This window comes from Dipteris shenzhenensis, chromosome 28 (assembly GCF_047967505.1).
Source record: "Dipteris shenzhenensis isolate YYH24624 ecotype China chromosome 28, Dip_SZ_1.0, whole genome shotgun sequence".
NCBI lineage: Eukaryota > Viridiplantae > Streptophyta > Polypodiopsida > Gleicheniales > Dipteridaceae > Dipteris > Dipteris shenzhenensis.
The window spans coordinates 14,053,725-14,075,339 of NC_141623.1; the positions used below are offsets into that span (position 1 = coordinate 14,053,725).

Sequence of the window (21,615 nt, forward strand, 5' to 3'; positions counted from 1 at the left end):
GTTTTCTTAGTCTCAGGACTAGCCTCAATCTTATTGACCATAAATAGATATGTCTTCTCACGTTTGCACAAAGCTCTTTTAGCTTGGGTATGTGACAATATAGGCCAAGAGGGAAGATTCTTGTCGCATTCTAGAGTCATAGTCTCATTGCCTTGAGTCAGAGTAATGGTGCGTTCAAGATAATCAGGTTTGGCATTATGATCGATGCGCCAGGGCATCCCTAGAATGAGATCTTGCTCACGCAAAGGAGCGACTAAGAAATCACGGCTCTCAACTAATGGCCCTAAAGTCACCTCAAGATCCTTAACCATTTGCAAACAATTATAATTCGAACCTTGAAAAGCTGATTTGACTTAATATTTTGTTTTGATGGTTGCGAGCCCTAACTTTTCAACTAAACGTTGCGAAATGAAATCATGGGTGCTTCCATCATCAAATAAGACACTATGTTCTTTTTTGTGCAATAGTGCAGTCATATGTAACAAAGAAGTACGAAAATAAGATGCACTTTTACCTAAATAACACTTACCTGAAGGGGTGTAGTCGGCATCTTCAGTGTCGTCCTCCTCATCCTCATCTTCAGCTCACACAGTGTGATGTGGGGTGTGGAATCACAAACTTCTTAGCTTATGTGCATAAAATAGATGTGCAGACTCATCAATAGACAATGAACCAGCCAGATAGAGAAACCACCAAAATAATATATTTCCGTCCAAAGCTATGGACACAATACAAAAGAGATAGATCCAAAGTCCCACCAATGGTGTGGTCCTCTGATCTTACCACGGGGTACTTCTCCTATCTGCCGGCTATCTCTAGACTCGAGCCCGCGTGCTCCACCTTGAGCGTCTGTAGACTTTCCGTCCAGAACGATCCTCTCCACCTTGCTGTCTGGAAACCAGCCTAGGTGGGCTGCCACTCAAGCTCAGTCTGCAGCTCCTTCACGGTCACCTTCACCTCCTGTGGATAGGCCCAAGGCTTGCCTTCTTGCTGCTCCTATCTGCTGTCAGAGGGCTGCTCTAGAGAATAATTTATGAGGGCTGGAGGCCCTCCTTTTATAGGCCCAGGGGCCAGTCATAAAAACCGACCAGTCAGCTTCATACTGGCCGACCAGTCTGCTGCTGGTCCAGCCCTTTAAGGGCTCTGAAACCGGGGCCCTTTGGCCCAAACTTCTAGGGCCTTTGGCCCTCCAATTAAGGCAAGGGCCCAGCCCTATATAAGGCATGCCACTGCCTAGTAGCAGCCCCATTTGCTGCTCCACCTGGCCTCCATGTGGACAACCTAATCTGCTGGTCTGCCTTGCCCTTCTGCGCCATCTCTTCTGCTAGACAGCTCGCCACACAGGCGCTTCCAGCCTACCTATGCCGCCACCTGTGTGCCTCTTTTGCAGGCTCATGGATTCCTGAGTCACTCCACAGCATGCTATAAAGGCTCAAATGCAAAATATCAAGTACATACCAGACTGTTGTACTGCCTGTGTGTTTGCTTGGCCCTGCCAGGGCTAGAGCCTGAATCGCAGCAACAAGGTAGGGGGCGATGACCTTGCTTGGTCGTTGCTCCTGTGCTCCAGGGGCTGTTGGGTGCAGGGCTGCACCTGCCAGTCCCTTAGTACCTTCTCCTTGCAATCTAGAGGGTATTCCCTTCTACCCTACTTTCTCATACCCGTCCTACAGACTGAATACTCTAGTACTACCTTCAACCAACTCTCTAGTTCTCATCATCCCTAACTGAAAATTACACCATCTTGAGATGGGAAAGTGCAGCAAATAGTAGATTCTTGAAGCATACCTGGAAGAAGCTTCAACAAACCTCGCTCTACAGAATTCTGTTACAGGGGCTGGCTCTGATACCAACTGACACGACCCTAGCACTCCTAAAAGCTTGGACTTGCAAAACAAGCACAAGAACATAGCCATAGAACAACGATGGAAATCGCAGGCATGCTCACCACCCAACCGTGACATCCTAGACTTGGATGTCCCCTCCGAGCCTCGAGCAGAGCTACTGGTACGATCTCCCAACCATGTCCCCAGCCTGTTAGAAATGACCCAACAGAGGGTACGCACAGCAGAAGACTGATAGTAATGCCCAGGAGCTCACACAGAGTGCGTGTGGGTGTGGAATCACAAACTTCTTTACTTAATGTGCATCACATAGATGTGCAGACTCATCAATAGACAATGAACCAGCCAGATATAGAAGACACCAAAACTAATATATTTCCGTCCAAAGCTATGGACACAATACAAAAGAGATAGATCTAGAGTCCCACCAATGGTGTGGTCCTCTGATCTTACCACAAGGTCCTTCTCCTATCTGCCGGCTATCTCTAGACTCGAGCCTGCGTGCTCCACCTCGAGCTTTTGTAGACTATCCATCCAGATCCCTTCCACCTTGCTGTCTTTGCACCAGCCTAGGTGGGCAGCACTCTGAGCTAGGTCTGCAGCTATACAGCCCACTTGAATCCTCCTGGATAGAGGCCCACAGTTGGCTGTTCTGCTGCTCTTTCTGCTCCCTGAATTGCTGCTCCAAGTGATGATTTATGAGGGCACAAAGGCCCTCCTTATATAGGCCTTTCAAGGGCTGCAAAAAACCGACCAGCAGCAGCATTCTGGCCGACCCCAACAGGCCGACCAGTCTGCTGCAAAACCAGCCCTTTAAGTGCTCCAAAACTGGGGCCGGCTGCCCCATATCTTCATGCAGGTTCCAGCCTTGGTTTGTTGGCCCTTCAACCAGGCCTGGTTGGCTGGCTGTATCTAGCCCAACCAGCCTGTCTAGTCAGGCCTTCTCCTCTGCTATCCACCTGCCATCTCTGCTTCGCCACTTGCAAGCTCTGTTGCAGGTCATATGGACCAATCGCCAGCCACATATTTTGCTTAAGCATTTTCCATTTGATGGGAATCTGTGACTGTCATTCCAGCTTCCCTTTTTCTTTTCTTTCTCCAACCTCTTCCTGCACTCGATGATTTAGTGTCCAAGCTTCTTATAGTAATGGCACTTACCCTTCTTTTTAGACTAACGTGTATTATCTGAATTTTTCTTAGATGGCTGTGCTGAATCGTCTTGGACTGATAGCCATCATAATGAGGCTTGCCCTTGCCTTTTGCCAACAAGGCTCGTTCCCCATCATGCACATCAACAAACATCTTTTTTCTTGCCAGTTCTTCCTACATAAGAGTTCCCACTGGCTCCTAGAAAGTAAGTCGAGTTGTACTACTACTCATGGACATGGTTGGATAGATACGTGTTTCTAAATATTAGACAATTTCTAGATTGCTTAGATCGTTCACGTGGCTATTTTTTTCGAGATCTGGTGCTTATGTGCTTAGGTACCAAAAGTGAACTGCATGTCTGGTCACTACACACCCCCATTTTACGTGAGTGAAAGTCTTTTTAACAACCAAAGCCTCATACAGACCCCCAAGAGTGCCCATAAGTGGCGCCACAGGAGTATTGTAGACAAATGCCCAAATTGTAGGCAAGAATTTGAGCAGATTATCATTGCGAAGGTTGTGCAATGAGCCCAAACTTTGCACGTTGCTGTTTTAAAAGTATGTGGATTGGTTGGTTTGGTCCTCCTCCTCTTGGTGTTTTAGTGTGTTCAGCTTAATTTTTTGACCTTTACCATTGGTATGCCCTTTTAGAGGAATGAGAGATTTCCTGACTTCGTGCATAGCACAACAAAGGAAGCCTTGTGGATTGATGGTAGGGCAAACCCTCATTGGGTTGAAGCAAAGTTGGCCACCTTGAATGGCTCTGCTCTTAGAGAAAGGGTATGGTTTCCACAGGAGAGAGTTATAAAACACGGACCTTCTGGAAATACTATCAAGTGCGTGTTTAGAGACAATTTTCTCATTGTAATTTGGAGTATATGTATGGGTGACATAGGAACTCATTAGCTTAGAGTCAGTCTCGGGTTGACATAGGAACTCATTAGCTTAGAGTCAGTCTCGTATTGGAAAAGTAGAAGTCGAGTCTGAATGTAGCTCACTGGTAGGAATTGATGGCACACTTTTTTTAAGGAGACTTTGTAAGGAAGGACGGCTCACTGATGCATTTCAGGCTGTGGACCTTATGGCCAAGCAAGGAATTGCTATTTCCACAAACATCTTCTATTGTCTCCTACAAGTGTGCATAAACAAGAAAGACTTGTCAGCAGGCAAGGAACTGCATTGCCTTGTCACAAGGAATGGGTTTGTGTCAAATGCATTTGTAGGATGCCACTTAATCCGCATGTTAGCTGCATGCGGGAGTTTGCTGGAAGCAAACAAGGTGTTCTGCAATTTGCTGGAACAGAACGAATTTACATGGAGTGCAATCATTTTAGCACATGACCACCTTGGACAAGGTGAGCAAGCAATCAAACTGTACTATCAAATGCGACAGTCAAATTTCAACGCAGATGAGTATGTCTTCGTTGCTGTCCTTAGAGCATGCTCTGGAATAGCAGCTCTAGATCAGGGCAAACTGGCTCATGCCCATATTATTGAAAGTGGCTTGGAGGCAGGTGTATATATCGGGAGCGCCCTTGTTGACATGTATGCTAAATGTGGAAGCCTTGAGGATGGGCAGACGGTGTTGGACAAATTGCCCAAGCCTAATGTTGTGACATGGAATGCAATCATTGGAGGGTATGCCCAGCATGCACATAGTGAGAAGGCTCTCCATCTTTTTCAGCGAATGCAACAACAAGGCACAGAGCCAAATAACATCACATTTGTCTGCATAATTAAAGCATTCTCTAGCTTGGCAGCCCTAGGTCACGGTAAGCTTCTTCATGCCCATGTTGTTGAGAGTGGGCTTGAGTCAGACGAATTCATTGGAAGTACCCTCATCGACATGTATACAAAATGTAGAAGTCTTGCAGATGCCCAGAGGGTGTTTGATAAACTATCAAAACATGATGTTGTGACATGGAGTGCAATAGTTACAGGGTAGGCGCAGCGTGGACAGGGGGAGGATGCTCTCCGGCTTTTTCAGCAAATGCAAAAGGAGGGCTTGGAGCCAAACAATGTCATTTTCATAAGTATTGTGAGAGCTTGTTCCACCACAGCAGTTGAAGGTCAGTGTAACATGATCTATGGACAAATCGTCCAAAATGGTTTGGATTCAGATGGATGTGTTGGCAATGCACTTGTTGACATGCATGTAAAATGTGGATCGCTTGGGGAAGCTCGGAGAGTCTTTGACAAATTGACACAGCGAAGTCTTGTTACATGGAGTACAATGATTGCAGGGTATGCCCTGCATGGTTATGGAGAAGAGGCTCTCCTACTTTCTGAACAAATGCAGCAGCAAGGCCTATTTCCAAACAATGTTACATTCATCAGCATATTGAAAGCATGTTCCAGCCTCACAGCTCTTTCTCAGGGCCGGCTAATTCATGCTCACATGATGGAATGCGGCTGCGAGTTAGCTGCAGAGGTTGGGAGCGCCCTTATCTACATGTATGCTAAACGTGCGAGCTTTGAGGATGCCCGCATGGTGTTTGAAGATTTACCAAAGAAAAGAGTGGGATTGTGGAGTGCAATGATTGCAGGGCATGCTCAGCAGAGTGATTATAAGATGGCCTTGCAGTACTTTGAGAGAATGGGACAGAGTGGCTTGAAGCCAGATGAAATCACACACGTCTGTCTTCTCTCTGCATGCAGTCATGCAGGTCGGATCGATGAGGGCTTTCGCCACCTCAGGTCCATGATTGAACAGTATGCCATTAAACCAACAGTTGACCATTATAATTGTATAGTTAATCTTCTTGGGCATGCTGGATATTTGACAGAAGCACAAACATTACTGCAAACTATGCCATTCCCTCGCAATGTTGTGGGCTGGACAGCCTTGCTTACTCACTGCAAAACATGTAGCAATGTGGAGCTAGCTAGACATTGCTTCGATCAACTGGTCTTGATGGATCAGAAAAATGCTTCAGGGTATGTCCTTATGCTGGACATTTATGCAGATGTTGATATGCAGGAGGATGCAGATAAATTATGTGAGTTGAGGAAATTCATGTATGCATGGAAGAAGCCTGGCAAGGCCTGTATTGAGGTGGACAAAATGGTGCATGATTTTGTGGTGGGTGCGAGAGTTCACCCGCAAACTTACAATATCAATGCAAAACTGAATATGAAAGGGACGAATATGAAAGGGGAGGGATATATCCCACATCTGAATTAGTCATGCAGCCAAAATCGGTCAAGGACAATTAAAATCCATTGTATAGACTGAGAAGCTAGCTTGGTCATGGTTTTTTGCCTTCTATTCCTAGGCAGAAGTGTCCAAGTGTATATACATTTTTCCTAGGGTGAAATTGGAGCCATGAGGTCAAATGCCCATAATTGAAGGGCAAGGGATAATAGTAACAACCATTTTACCTGATGTCAGGCTTGTGTACACGAGAATACATTCAAATGCTGGACAGATGTTTGTTTTTCATTATTGTCAACAGCCTTCAGTGTCAACTGGTGGCAACTCTTTCGATTCCTTCATGCAAGAGGTGTAACACAGGTGTAACAGGAGATTTTGCTTGTGAGTCTAGCAGGATGCTGTCAGACAAAAGTTGTAACTGGCAAGGGGCCTGGAATACTCTCTCACTAACTGTGCCCGTCCTAAATACGGAGTGTTGAAGCATGGAATGCTGAGAGAGAGAGAGAGAGAGAGAGAGAGAGAGAGAGAGATGATATGATATGATGTGATTGTATTTAAGTCCTCTTGAGATCCTTTAGGATCTATGGCACTGGAGGCAACCATTAACTAATAGTTGTCTTTTACATCCACAAAGCTTGCTGTGTTGTGAGTATTTGTTTAGCTACTTGTGTACTAGCTCGAGGACTTCGTTGCGGTGTTCCAAGACTTTAGGCTTTCGAACTCTTTGGCTGGTTGTTCCAAAAGTGTTTTCAGGTTGTTCCTCTTGCAGAATAACAATCCATGACAGATTGTATACTGATTTCTAGCATCATTCTCAAAGGTAAACATTCTCACTATTTTGAGAAACCTTATTCTCAAAGGTAACATTCTCACTATCTTGAGAATCCTTATCTGCTCTAGAGCTACCATCTTGGAGTTTTGCCAGATTTAACCAAATTACCTATCGGTCTTGCATTGGCTTTCTAGAGAATGATAGAAATTAGTTCCTAACTCAATATAGCTTAGTACATTTAGTTTTTCAAAAAAGTTTTTGTTAGCTCTTTTTTCTTCTCTTTCGTTTTCTCTTTTATTTTCGGTGTAGATTTTCGGACTTTAGAACAACAAAAAAGCTAAATTTGTATGATTGGATATATTCTAGTCTTACAAAGGTATAGTACATTTAGTTCTCCAATTTTGTTTAAAGCATCCACTACCCCATTTTGACTGGCTGTATGATATCTAATTTGAAAATTACTATTGCATCAACTCCACCCTTCCTTGCTTTCAAAAATATTTAACGATTCCCTGCACTTGATCATATTCCTCCATACTTCAGCCTGCTCTTGGCTGGAATTACTTGCTCTATCTCACTCTCCTCTTTCTAGTTTCTTCCCTCCTTCATGGCTGACGTTGATCACCTCTCCCAAGATGAAGATCGGGAGGAGATGATCATTGGATGATTTGGTCCTTTGAAGCATTCCAGACCGCTCTGGATCAAAGGCTCAATGAGACTCACTCTCACTTGCCTGATCAGATGAACGCACTACAAACCTTGGTAACTCTCATGACGAGCACCATCCAAGCTCTTACTCACGTGGATGCCTTGGCTTCGGTGTTGGCTAGATTCTTACCTACTAGATCGACCATATCGGCTGTTCAGTTGGCTCATGCGTTTGTGGACCAATTATTCAAGTTATACGGTTTGCCTTCAGACATAGTTAGTGACCGGGACAAGTACCTTCTGGACACTTGCTTTTGAGAAGTTGGAAACTAATGAGTTCCTCACATCATGGCACATGCACAATCCATGGTAGTACAGAAAAGGTTAATCATTTGCTTGAAGATATGCTTCGGGCATATGTTTCTAAGAGACAATCTCCGTGGGAAGATTACCTCCCCATGATAGAATTTGCTTATAACAGTGCAAAGCATTCAAGTACTCGTTACAGTCCTTTTATGCTTATGTACGGATTTCGACCTAAGTCACCAGTAATGGTTGGATTCAAGGGCGTACAGAATGATGCTGCTAAGACATTCTTGCAAGACATGCAAGAGATGTTGCAGTTTGCCAAGGAGTCTAATAGAAGTGCCCAAGATCGAGACCGATTTTATGCAAATAGACATCGTTCACCCAGAGAGGCCTCTGAAGGAGAAGTCAGTGATACGTTCCTGCCTCCTGATCTTGCCCTTGTGGCAGGCCTAAGTCCACCACCCCCATGTTGTCATCATATCGGGCTTTACAGATGGGGAGGTGAGTTGCTGACATCTCTATGTCCTAAGTATGGGAGCACAGCACCCGGAAGCGACAAAATCTCACGGGTATAGTCCCTCTTTATCCATGGAGTCATTGTGAGGGTCCAATCTTACATGGACTCCATCGGCTTACCTACGGTTTTACCATGGGTGAGGTTGTTTTGATGATATCTGTTGGGAGGCCGTCTATGCGACTGGCACTACTGGCCCTTACTTAGGATCGTACTTTGTGTACAAGTGGGGTGAAGAGTCTCCTCTAGGCAACCCTTCACCTATTTGTAGTGTAGCCCCACATTAGGTTGATCCAACGGCAACAATGATCCTTTGTCTCAATCTCTTGCATATCACATAAAGTGCAGATATATCTCTCACATGAGATGCCATCTACTTGTAGCGTGTGTGAAGATACCCCAAACTGTGTCGGCTCACCTTTTGTGAAGAAGAAGTCAATGATCCATTCCTGCCTCTTGATCTTGCCCTTGTGGCAGGCCTAAGTCCACTATGCCCATGTTCTCATCATATCGGGCTTCACAGAAGGGGAGGTGAGTTGCCTCCTAATCTTGCCCTTGTGGCAGGCCTAAGTCCACCAGCCCCATGTTGTCGTCATATCGGGCTTCACAGATGGGGAGGTGAGTTGCCGACATCTCTATGTCCTAATTATGGGAGCACAGCACCTAAAGGCAACAATTTGTAGTCTCTATTTGTAGACAGAGCTCCTGCGAGCCCTCCTCCCCCTCTCCGTAGCCTCTACCTCCCTACTTTCCTCCGCCTCACCTTACGCCCCCGCCTCGCGCCCCTTGCCCCTCGCCCTTGCCCCTCGCCCTCGCCTTGCGCCCCTCGCCCTCGCCTTGCACCCTCGCCGTGCGCCCCTCGCCACCACACCCTCGCCTCCGACCTCCGCCCGCTGCCCTCCGCCCTCCGCCCTCCGCCCACCGCCCTTCTTGCGCCCCCGCCCTCCGCCCTTCGCCCTCCGCCCTCCGCCCGCCTTGCACCCTCGCCCTCACCCTCCGCCCTCCGCCCACAGCCCTTCGCCCTCGCCTTCGACCTCCGCCGTCCGCCCTCGCCTTCGACCTCCGCCCTCCACCCTCCGCCTTCCGCCCTCCGCCCTCACCTTCGACCTCCACCCTCCGCCCTCTCCTCGCCCCCCCGCCCTATATCCGCCGCCCTACCTCACCTCGCCATCGCCTCCTCTTTTTTTGCCCCGCCTCGCCTCGCCTCGCCTTATCCTCCTCCGTCACACCCAGGCTCCATCCCTCGTCTAACTCCCCCCTTTTTGGTGGTAGCCTCTTCCCCATCGGAGGTCTCGCAGTTTATCTTGGCGGTATGGCGGCTCCCTGCCCGGAACCGGAGGCCCAGCCGGACCCTCCCTCTCCAGAAGCCTACCGCATGATCTTGATAGAGCAACAGTCGTCTCGGGTACAACAGGTTGCCAATGACTTTGCCCTCACTTCAGTCTATGGCAGAGGCATTGGACACTCTCCCTCTAGACCAGCCATCAGGGATTGGCTTCAATCCACTCTTATGCTAGAGGACAGCCACATCGAGGAGGTGGCCCTTATGGGAAGGAGCATCTTCTGGCTTAAACTCTCCATTGCGAAAGCTGCAAGCAACCTGATTGCCGGTTCCCCCACATCTGTGGATGGAAAGATCATCATGATAGTCCCTTGGTACCGAGGATTCAGCGCAGCGGACTTTGATGCTCGTTTCCGCATACCTCGCCACCCAGTGACGCTAGTTTTTCCAGGCCTTGCTGCTGAGTTGCGGCCGATAGTCAGGGACCTGGGTTCCCACTTTGGCTGGGTGATGCATGACACTTTCGTCGACGCGGTTGCTGCGGCAGGAGCTCCCAGAGTCCGTGTGGCTGTGGCAGACCCTGCGTCCCTCCCTGCAGTGATTGAGATCGTGACAGATGCTGGCAGCATTACTCAGAGCATGGTAGTCACAGGACAGCCAGGCCATTGCCTGAGGTGTCACGGCTTTGGGCACCTGGCTGCTGCTTGTCCACGCTTCTCCAGCTCCTCTCGGCTCCACCCGCCCCCCCCCCCCCGCAGCCCCCTCCCCCTCCCTCCGGGCAGCCACGTCAGGAAGAGCAGAGGCAGCCGCCGGTCCAGAGGTGGCTAGCGGCTGGACCGAGGTTAGAAGAAAAAGAGGAAAGAATAAGAAGACTTCTGACAAAGGCAAGGAGGCAGAGGTTACTCAGCCTGCAGCAGCGCCTCAGAGACCTGACAGGCAGCCGCCCCAGGGATTGATTTGCCTCATCCCGAAGGGAGGAGATCGACAGAAGATCCGTCAGTGGCGCCCGATCACTCTCCTCACCACTGCCTATAAAATCCTTGCCAAGATGATCAGCGCCAGAGTTCGGCCACTACTTCCTGACCTCATTCATGACACTCAGACAGGCTTTGTCCAGGATCGCAGTATCCTGGATAATGTCTTCACCTTCTCAGAGGCGACGGAGTGGGCTCAGCATAGCGGGTCACACTTAGCCATCCTACTTCTCGACTTTGAGAAGGCCTACGATCGAGTGGACTGGTCCTTCCTGGAGGGTACTTTGGAGAGACTTGGATTCCCAGTAGGATAGATTCAGGATATCTCAGCGTTATACAGGACAGCTTCCAGCAGGGTCATCATCGGCGGCAGGATGGGAGAGCGATTTCGATTGGAGAGATCAGTGCGTCAGGGTTGCCCCCTCGCTCCTTACCTGTTTCTCTTCTTCACCGAGGCGATGACATACTATCTTCGGGCGAGGTCGACAGGGATCCGGGGTGTTCGCCTTTCCATCAGGGAGAACACGGAGCTCCTGGACTCGGAGTATGCAGATGACACAGCGCTGTATGTTCAGGATGATGAGATGATGCTGGAGAGGGTGAGGCTGGCCTTAGAGATCTTCTGCTCGGTAGCCGGTGCGAAAATCAACTGGAACAAATCAGTTGGTTTTCTCACAAACCCTGGGGCATGCTCACAGTGGGGGAGGTTTTTGGGTTTCAGATGGATCCTGCGGGGGCAGAATACTAGATATCTCGGCTTTCAGGTCGGCCTGGACATCACGCCAGCTCAGCAGTTTCTCCCGGTGCTAGATTCCATACGACGGAAGCTGGCTTTCTGTAGTAGATTCAGAGAAGAAAGGAGAATCCTTCCATTCCCTGAAGAAAGAAGCCCTCCTAGCTGAGGCTGCACAGGAGTCCCCTTGCATACCCGTCCATACGGCCATCAGAGTGTGTACGGTGTCTGTCCAGATACTAGCCAATGTGTGTGAGGGATGAACCTGAGTACCCTCCATAGCCTCTGTGCATCTGGCTCTCCAGATATGCCAGGCTGCTATGCTCGCTAGAATCTCCCAAGAAGTATCCACAGAGGCATGTACAGCTGTAAAAGGACGGTGTGGTACCACATCCAACGAACAGAACTCAACCCGATGACATCGAACCGAAATGGCCCGAGAGGAGTCAACTCCCTCATAGAAAACCTGAGGTCCTGTAAGAGAAAGCCAAGCCACCGAGCCCCAAGTCATAAAAAGTGGGGAATGGGCAAAGTGACTGAAGATCCTGGCTATCCCCATCCAAATCAATCTCGCCTGTCTGCAATCCCATAAGCAATGCTGAATAGACTCCGAAGCAGAAAGGCAACGAGGGCAAGTAGGGTCGGCTCCGAATCTGGACCTCCAAAGGTTCACTGCAATCCCTCCATGGATAGAAAGCCAAAAGAAGATAGTGATCTTTCTATTCCTGTGGGATTTCCAGAGGCTCCTCCAGAAGTACCTCTGCTGATCCGCAGTAATACCAAAAGTCTTCCAATGAGGAACTCTGGAGGGTCTCCAACCTCTACTATTGAGCTGAAATCTCTTGGCATTACTGACCGTGTAACGAAAGAAGGGGATGCTCTTCTCTCGATGCCCCGCGTCAATCCACTCCCACTCTCCGGGGTCCCACTGTAAATACCTGATGGGAACTCCTCCATAGAGCCAGAGCCTCCAAGACCCGGTGGAGAGTAGCTAGGGGTCAGGGTCTAAGAACCACTATGAATCTGATCCCTGCATCAAAAGACCTACAACCCTGATAGGCTGAAAAGCAGACTCAAGCAAGATGTCCTCTGTGGACCTAGGAATCTGCCACCATCCTGGACACTAAAAACCAAAGCATCCTCCTGTGCATCTCGGAACGCTAAGACCTGAAGCGGAACCCCGCCTCTCGAGAAAGTACCTGCCCAAGTGGAGGAAGTGAGTGGCATATCATCTGTGTCTATCTAAGCCTCTGGAAGGGCTGCCTCAATTTGCAAGATCCTCCCTGCACTCCCTCTGAGATGTCCTGTCAACCTTGATTTGGTTTCCTCTCGAAGCCTACGGAAAGCTTTCCAAGATCCCAAAGAAGAAGCAGGTCCCCTCTCCCACCTGGCCCACTGCATGTAGAGTGAGGCACCCAGTGGCCTGCCAAGATCATCTAAAATATTGTCGTTCCACATGATGGGCTGCCTATCAATCTCTTCCCGGGAGGAAGGAGGAATCCTCCGAAGAAAGCTTCTGAAACTGGCCCAAGCTTTCAGAATGGCAACCATGAGAGGGGACGAAGGTGACCTGAGGTGTGCTGTGGTGAAGATCCATCTAACACTGCTCATCCAGTCTCCTCCTGAGGAAGGTGTGCACCTCTGTATGCTGCTGATAAGAAAGTCCTTCCACGGTTCCTGTCCTGGCATAAGTCCTCGCACCACCATCTTGCAAAGTAAAGCTCTGCACTGTAAATCTGGATCAATAATATTGAGACCCCCATCCTGTGTAGGGAGGATGAGGGTCTCCCAAGCCACCCTGGCTAAGGCATCTGCTGTGCCATCAAGCCCACTCCAGAGAAAGTTCCTGATCGGTCTTCTGAGCTGAATGATGCAGTCCCTAGAACGGCACCAACATGAACATATAAACCAGGCTGTGGCCAAGAGGACCTGGTTGACCACCACAACTCTAGAGGCAAGATCCAGCTTGGCTGAGCTCCAAAAGAGAAGCTTCCTTCTAATGCTCTCCAACACGGGAGCAAACTGCTGCGTGGTAGACATACCCAAGCCGACCTGGCAGCCCAAGTACCTGATAGGCACACCCCTCTGAACCCAAGTGGACCCTATGTCAAGCCCCCAAACTGGAGTGTCCTCATCACTGATCCAAAAGCCATTGGATTTATGCCAATTTATCTGTGCCCCTGCCGCCAAGCAAAATAAATCCAATGCTGTCCTGAAAGAAGTGAGCGTCTGTGGAGAGGCATCCAAATAAATCGCTGTGTCGTCAGCCAACTCACTGTCAAGTAGCTCCTCTTCTCTTCTGATGGGAAGTCTCAGCCCAAAGATGTCAGCTTGAGATCTAACATAGATACTCATAGCTTCGGCCACGAACAAAAAAAGGAAAGGAGCAAGGGGGCATCCCTGACGGACTGATCTCGAAATCTCAAATCTCTCACCCCTTACCCCACCAATAAGTACCTGGCTATGGGCTGATCTGTACAAAGAGGAAACACCTCTGATCCAAGCATTAGTGAATCCAAAGCGTAGAAGGGTGCCCTCCAAAAAACTCCAATCTACTCTGTCATAAGCTTTTTCAAAATCCAATAGTAGAATGGCAAGATTCTGGCCACTCTGCATGGCCCACTCTGAAGCTTCCCAGAAAGAAAAAATGTTATCAAAAATACTTCTGCCATGCACAAAACCCGTCTGAGTGTCATGAATAAGATCAGGGAGAAGTGGCTGCAATCGGAGGCTGATAGCCTTGGCCAGAATCTTGTAACAAGTCCCCAGAAGTGTGATAGGCCTCCACTGGGACAATAAATTTCTGCTACCTCCTTTTGGGATAAGGTGGATGAGACCCTCTGTAAGCGACCCAGGCATCTCACTAGAGTCCCAAATGGCCTGCATGGCTGAAGTAATATAGTCTCCAATCATATCCCAAAATGCAATGAAAAAAGACGGGGTGAGGCCATCTAAACCTGGGCACTTGCCCTTGTGAAGGGCTGAAAGTGCAGTCCTGAACTCTGTGTTGGTGAAAGGTGCGTCGAGTAGAACATGCATATCCGGATTCACCAACACAGGGATACTCTGCCAAATAGCCTGTCTAGCATCCTCTCTATCGTGTGTCTCAGGATCAGCAGTAAGGAGGGTGGCATAGAAATCTGAAGCTATGCGTAAGACGTCATCAGGCTCTGTTGTAAAACCCCATGTGAGTCAATAAGCTGGGATACACTCTCTCTACTATGTCTAGGGCCAAGAGTAGAGAAAAAGTGTTTATTGACTCTACCACCCATCTGAATCCAGAAGGACTCCCGTGCATGAAAGGCATACTCTGCTCTCTGATCAAGCAATAACTGCAGATGAGCCCTGCAGCAAGGCGCTCCTGAATCCAAGCATCTGAAGGCCATTTCTGCTCTTCCCTCTGCAAAGCTGCCAACTGCTGGCGAACACCAATCTCACGTCTGAGAATATCTCGTCTCCTGGTACAAGCAACTGAGCAGTAAAAGTCGCTAATACCAGAAAGGGCAGCGGCTACATGTGATGGATGTGGCTGCCCACCCTGGACATGAGCAAACAATATCTGTAGGGCTGCCTCTGTAAGGTCCTCCTCTGTGTAAAAGGCATCTGGAATCCTGATGCTGGCAGACCGGCCTCTCAAGTGAGGCTCTGAGATAGCCAGCACAACAGGGAAGTGGTCTGAAGTGGAAACCCCCGCAGCAATGCATACCGATCCACCTCTGTCTAGTGCCCAGTCATCTACATAAAATCTGTCAATGCGTGCATGAATAGGCATCTGTTGCCTCCTGTTCGACCAAGAGAACAGGAGGGACTGTGGCTGAATAAGAAAGGCATCATCACACCAAGTATCTCTGCCACAGAAATGGAAAAGGAAGGCATCCCAAGCTGCTCTCTCCAAAGAGTGAAGTCCGCCTTCTCTACCCCCTTTTTTGTCTGACGGTAACTCGACCATGTTTAAGTCACCTCCAATCACCCATGAATCCACAATGGGGGCCCAGGAGAGCAAAGTCTTCCACATAAGGACACGTTCCCCTCTAATGTTGGAGGCATATAGGTTAAGGAAGCCAACCTTACGCCCTCCAATCAAAAGAATAATCCACTGAGCTCTAGAGGGGATAATGACTCCGTGCCCAACAACTAAGGGGAGAACCAACTGCGAAACTGAAATAGAAGTGCCTCCCCTGGTGCCCAAGGCAGGCGACCAAAAAGTATGGCCAGAAAGCAACTTGCCTGACTTGGCACAATCTCTATAATCCAGCTTGTGCTCTTGAATAAATAATATATCAATGGAACCCCCAGTAACACCTGGATGAAGCTGATCCCGGATCAGCTGTCTACGGCGGCGATGTGGGACGCCACCTAGGCCCTGTATGTTCCAACTGATAATCCTCATCGACGGGAGGATGTAGAGTGGAACACCTTACCCGACCTAGTGGCGGAAACAAACCCCTCAACAGGGGAAGACCTCCTGCTTGAGGAGGGAGGGATGGAACCAAGTGGTGGAAAATCAACAGGGGAAAGAATCCTAGCACCTGAAGAAGAAGCCCTGTCAATAGGAAACCCAACCACTGGCTCCCCAAAAGTAGCAGGCACAAACTCCTCCTCTGGGAAATCTGAACTCTCTGCCAAGGCTGAAAACGAGTTCCTGTGGAGCAAGCCAGACACCGGAGTGCGAAGGATCCCTTGTGAGGGAAGAGGATCAATAGTGTAAGCTATCCCCTTCCCCCTATCCAAGGGAGGAAGTGAGGAATGCTCTCTATCCTGTGTCTGCCCAGCCGCGGAGATCTCTCCTACCTCAAGAGGAGCATCTGGCACTGCTGGATCTAAGGAAGAAGCTGCAACTGGGGAGGAGGTCGAAGCTTCAGCGTCTCGGACTGTGCAAGGTGAGACAAGAGGGACAGCTCGAGGTGAAGCAGAGTCTACTAAGGTACCCTCGTGAACTGAAGGAGGGACCTGCACACGTACTGGAACCCACTGTAGAGCGTCGCGTGTGCCTGAGGGAGGTGGGGGTCGAGGAGCAAGTGAAGGACCTGTACCACCCCCCTGTCGAGGCCAAGGAATAGGTGTTGGACCTGTACCACCACCTAACTGAGGAGGACCGCCAAGCGAAGGACGAGGAGCAGGAGCTGGACCTGTACCACCCCTCTGTCGAGGTCGAGGGGCAAGTGCAGGGTCTAATCCACCCCCCTGTCCCCCCTGTCGATGCCCTAGGGCGGTAGCTGTACCAGAGGGCTTCTTGGGCCTTTTCTTCTTCCTGGGGCAATCCCTGGCAAAGTGTCCCGAGGTCCTGCAAATCCTGCACTGGTCCTGCCTGCCTGAAATCTCCACTCTCTGGCGAAAAAAGGAACCATCCGGGCGCTGGATCATAACGTGATCCATCTTGAGGTTAGGATCCTTGCAAAGGACCCTAACTCTAGGAACCCCATCAGCCTTGGTTGCCTCTGCTGCAGTCAATGGCAACCCAGGGAGGGGTGGGATCTCAGCAACTGCGCCAAAATGCTCCCCAATAACAGAAAGAAGTCGATGGTAAACTTGGGGAAGCCCGGGGAACCTGTCGATGGCACATTTGGACCTCGCGCTGCTGCGCGCAGATCCTCGGTGGTACCTCTCTTTCGACTGCCCAGGTCATGGCCAACATCAGGAGCGAGATTATCCACACGCTCAGAGGCCAGTGGGACCAGATCCAGGGGGATTCCCGGGCTGGCCGGGAGAAGCGGAGACGTTTCCTCCGAGATTGGGATACGCAGGGCCTCTTCTTCGAGCATACTTCTCAGGGTCTTCAGTGGCGCTACTCACCGCCACTCTGGCTGTTTATTCACACCCACCTAATCCCTCCGTGAGAGAAAGCTTTTTGTTTCCACTTAGGGCTGCGTCCGATTTGTGAACGCAGCCCCGTCAGCTGCAAAACTGACCCCTTGTATCTTGTTTTTTCGAAGTAATATAATCAACACTGTTTTTTCGGGAAAAAAAAAAAGGCAACAAATTGTCACGGGTATAGTCCCTCTTTATCCATGGAGTCGTTGTGAGGGTCCAGTCTTACATGGACTCCATCGGCTTACCTACGGTTTTACCATGGGTGAGGTTGTTTTGATGATATCTGTCGGGAGGCCATCTACGCGACTGGCACTACTGGCCCTTACCTAGGATCGTACTTTGTGTACAAGTGGGGTGAAGAGTCTCCTCTAGGCAACCCTTCACCTATTTGTAGTATAGCCCCACATTAGATTGATCCAAGGGCAACAATGATCCTTTGTCTCAGTCTCTTGCATATCACATAAAGTGCAGATCTATCTCTCACATGAGAAGCCGTCTACTCGTCCTGTCTCAACCTTAGAGTGTGTGAATATATCCGAAACCGTGTGGGCTCACCTTTTGTGAAGAAGAAGCCAGTGTTCTGTTCCTGCCTCCTGATCTTGCCCTTGTGGCAGGCCTAAGTCCACTAGCCCCATGTCATCATCATATCGGGCTTCACAGCTGGGGAGGTGAGTTGCTGACATCTCTATGTCCTAAGTATGGGAGCACAGCACCCGGAAGCAACAAAATCTCACGGGTATAGTCCCTCTTTATCCATGGAGTCGTTGTGAGGGTCCAGTCTTACATGGACTCCATCGGCTTACCCACGGTTTTACGATGGGTGAGGTTGTTTTGATGATATCTGTTGGGAGGCCATCTACATGACTGGCACTACTGGCCCTTACTTAGGATCGTACTTTGTGTACAAGTGGGGTGAAGAGTCTCCTCTAGGCAGCCCTTCACCTGTTTGTAGTGTAGCCCCACATTAGATTGATCCAAGGGCAACAATGATCCTATTTCTCAGTCTCTTGCATATCACATAAAGTGCAAATCTATCTCTCACATGAGATGCCGTCTACTCGTCCTGTCTCAACCTGTAGCATGTGTGAAGATACCCGAAAGCGTGTGGGCTCACTTCTGTGAAGAAGAAGTCAGTGATCCGTTCCTACCTCCTGATCTTGCCCTTGTGGCAGGCCTAAGTCCACCAGCCCCATGTTGTCGTCATATCGGGCTTCACAGCTGGGGAGGTGAGTTGCCGACATCTCTATGTCCTAAGTATGGGAGCACAACACCCGGAAGCGACAAAATCTCATGGGTATAGTCCCTTTTTATCCATGGAGTCATTGTGAGGGTCCAGTCTTACATGGACTCCATCGGCTTACCTACGGTTTTACCATGGGTGAGGTTGTTTTGATGATATCTGTCGGGAGGCCATCTACGCGGCTGGCACTACTGGCCCTTACCTAGGATCGTACTTTGTGTACAAGTGGGGTGAAGAGTCTCCTCTAGGCAACCCTTCACCTATTTGTAGTGTAGCCCCACATTAGATTGATCCAAGGGCAACAATGATTCTTTGTCTCAGTCTCTTGCATATCACATAAAGTGCAAATCTATCTCTCACATGAGATGCCGTCTACTCGTCCTGTCTCAACCTTAGCGTGTGTGAATATATCCAAAACCGTGTGGGCTCACCTTTTGTGAAGAAGCAGCCAGTGTTCCGTTCCTGCCTCCTGATCTTGCCCTTGTGGTAGGCCTAAGTCCACCAACCCCATCTCATCATCATATCGGGCTTCACAGCTGGGGAGGTGAGTTGCCCACATCTCTATGTCCTAAGTATGGGAACACAGCACCCGGAAGCAACAAAATCTCATGGGTATAGTCCCTCTTTATCCATGGAGTCGTTGTGAGGGTCCAGTCTTACATGGACTCCATCGGCTTACCCACGGTTTTACCCACCGTTTTACGATGGGTGAGGTTGTTTTGATGATATCTATTGGGAGGCCATCTACGTGACTGGCACTACTGGCCCTTACTTAGGATCGTACTTTGTGTACAAGTGGGGTGAAGAGTCTCCTCTAGGCAGAACTTCACCTATTTGTAGTGTAGCCCCACATTAGATTGATCCAAGGGCAACAATGATCCTATTTCTCAGTCTCTTGCATATCACATAAAGTGCAAATCTATCTCTCACATGAGATGCCGTCTACTCGTCCTGTCTCAACCTGTAGCCTGTGTGAAGATACCTGAAAGCGTGTGGGCCCAACCTCTGTGAAGAAGAAGTCAGTGATCCGTTCCTGCCTCCTGCTCTTGCCCTTGTGGCAGGCCTAAGTCCACCAGCCCCATGTTGTCGTCATATTGGGCTTCACACCTGGGGAGGTGAGTTGCCGACATCTCTTGTCCTAAGTATGGGAGCACAGCACCCGGAAGCGACAAAATCTCATGGGTATAGTCCCTCTTTATCCATGGAGTCGTTGTGAAAGTCCAGTCTCACATGGAGTCCATCGGCTTACCTATGGTTTTACCATGGGTGAGGTGGTTTTGATGATATCTGGTTGGAGGCCGTCTATGCGACTGGCACTATTGGCCCTTACTTAGGATCGTACTTTCTATACAAGTGGGGTGAAGAGTCTCCTCTAGGCAACCCTTCACCTATTTGTAGTGTAGCCCCACATTAGATTGATCCAAGGGCAACAATGATCCTTTGTCTCAGTCTCTTGCATATCACATAAAGTGCAAACGTATCTCTCACATGAGATGCCGTCTACTCGTCCCGTCTCAACCTGTAGCTTGTGTGAAGATACCCGAAACCGTGTGGGCTCACCTTTTGTGAAGAAGATGCCAGTGATCCGTTCCTGCCTCCTGATCTTGCCCTTGTGGCAGGCCTAAGTCCACCAGCCCCATGTTGTCGTCATATCAGGCTTCACAGATGGGGAGGTGAGTTGTCGACATCGCTATGTCCTAAGTATGGGAGCACAGCACCCGGAAGTGACAAAATCTCACGGGTATAGTCCCTCTTCATCCATGGAGTCGTTGTGAGGGTCCAGTCTTACATGGACTCCATCGGCTTACCTACGGTTTTACCATGGGTGAGGTTGTTTTGATGATATCTGTTGGGAGGCCGTCTACGCGACTGGCACTACTGGCCCTTACTTAGGATCGTACTTTGTGTACAAGTGGGATGAAGAGTCTCCTCTCGGAAACCCTTCACCTATTTGTAGTGTAGCACCACATTAGATTGATCCAAGGGCAACAATGATCCTTTGTCTCAGTCTCTTGCATATCACATAAAGTGCAGATCTGTCTCTCACATGAGATGCCGTCTACTCGTCCTGTCTCAACTTGTAGCGTGTGTGAAGATACCCGAAACCGTGTGGGCTCACCTTTTGTGAAGAAGAAGTCAGTGATCCGTTCCTGCCTCCTGATCTTGCCCTTGTGGCAGGTCATTGTTATAATTTGCGTCATCTTGACTCTCCTTCCTCTTGGCTTCTCGGTGCTTTCTTGGCCTTTATTACTCATTCACGATTTGAGCTACAATGCTACTGGTCACTATTTTCTTGACTCATTCACGATCGGGACTTTGAAACTGGTTGCAATTGTCTCTTATTCTTACTACGCCATGCTGTGCCACCTTTGCTTCTCACAAGCAGCACTCTTGGCTACTCCTCTCCCATGTATGCTTTCCCGTTGTTAGTTTTTGTCACAACTCCCTCGATGTTGTCCCCTTCGCATGCCTCTTCAACTTCTTCTCCTTCAACCTTCCTACATGTTTCCCTCTTGGCTGTTCTACTAGTTCAGGTCTTCCTGCATGGTTCATGCTTTGCCAACTCGGGTATCACATCGGGTGGCATGCAAGACTACCATTTCGTGCACTTCCTTCTCTTGGAACAGCTCCTTTATGGCATGACCGATATCCTCAGCTCCCACTTCATTTTTTGCAAGCTACCCCAAAATCTGCAATGATATCATTTTAAGTCCTCGATGACCAAGTCCCCTTCTTTTCTGCAACGATACATGGAAGGTTCTTTTACTAAGCTCCTTTTGCTTCGACAGCTCTCTACTGCTTGGATGTCATAGCCTTATTCTCTTCTCTTGCTCAAATGGTTTAATATTGAAGCCATTCTTATGCTACCTTCCGGTCTAAACCACCTTCTATTCCATTTGGTCTTTGCACCATGGCCTCTCATCCTTTTATGCATCTCCTGTTCTACTATGGCCGCTCCAGCTACTGTGTGCTCACGGCCATTGCACCCTTGTGGATATGCAAGGTTTGCCAGCAAGTGTGCATTGCCAAACTATTGGCCTTACGCTTCACGCCCGACCCTTTTTCCCTTACTCATACCATTCCCTTGCAGCTTTGTTGTGAACTCCGGCCATTCTTCAAGCTCAGGTGCTTGGACACTTCTTTTGAGTTTTTGTGATGCCTGCACTCAGTTTGTTGCACTTGGC

At 49.1% G+C, this 21,615-nt stretch overlaps 1 pseudogene across 1 annotated transcript; it reads left to right on the forward strand.

Annotated features, from left to right (window-relative positions):
- The first annotated feature begins 3,347 nt into the window (after window positions 1-3,347).
- On the forward strand, window positions 3,348-6,510 carry LOC147883212 (pentatricopeptide repeat-containing protein At2g33680-like; annotated as a pseudogene). The gene is made up of 3 exons (XR_015543745.1): window positions 3,348-3,509; window positions 3,645-3,829; window positions 4,023-6,510. The product of XR_015543745.1 is annotated as a pentatricopeptide repeat-containing protein At2g33680-like (transcript).
- Window positions 6,511-21,615: the final 15,105 nt, after the last annotated feature.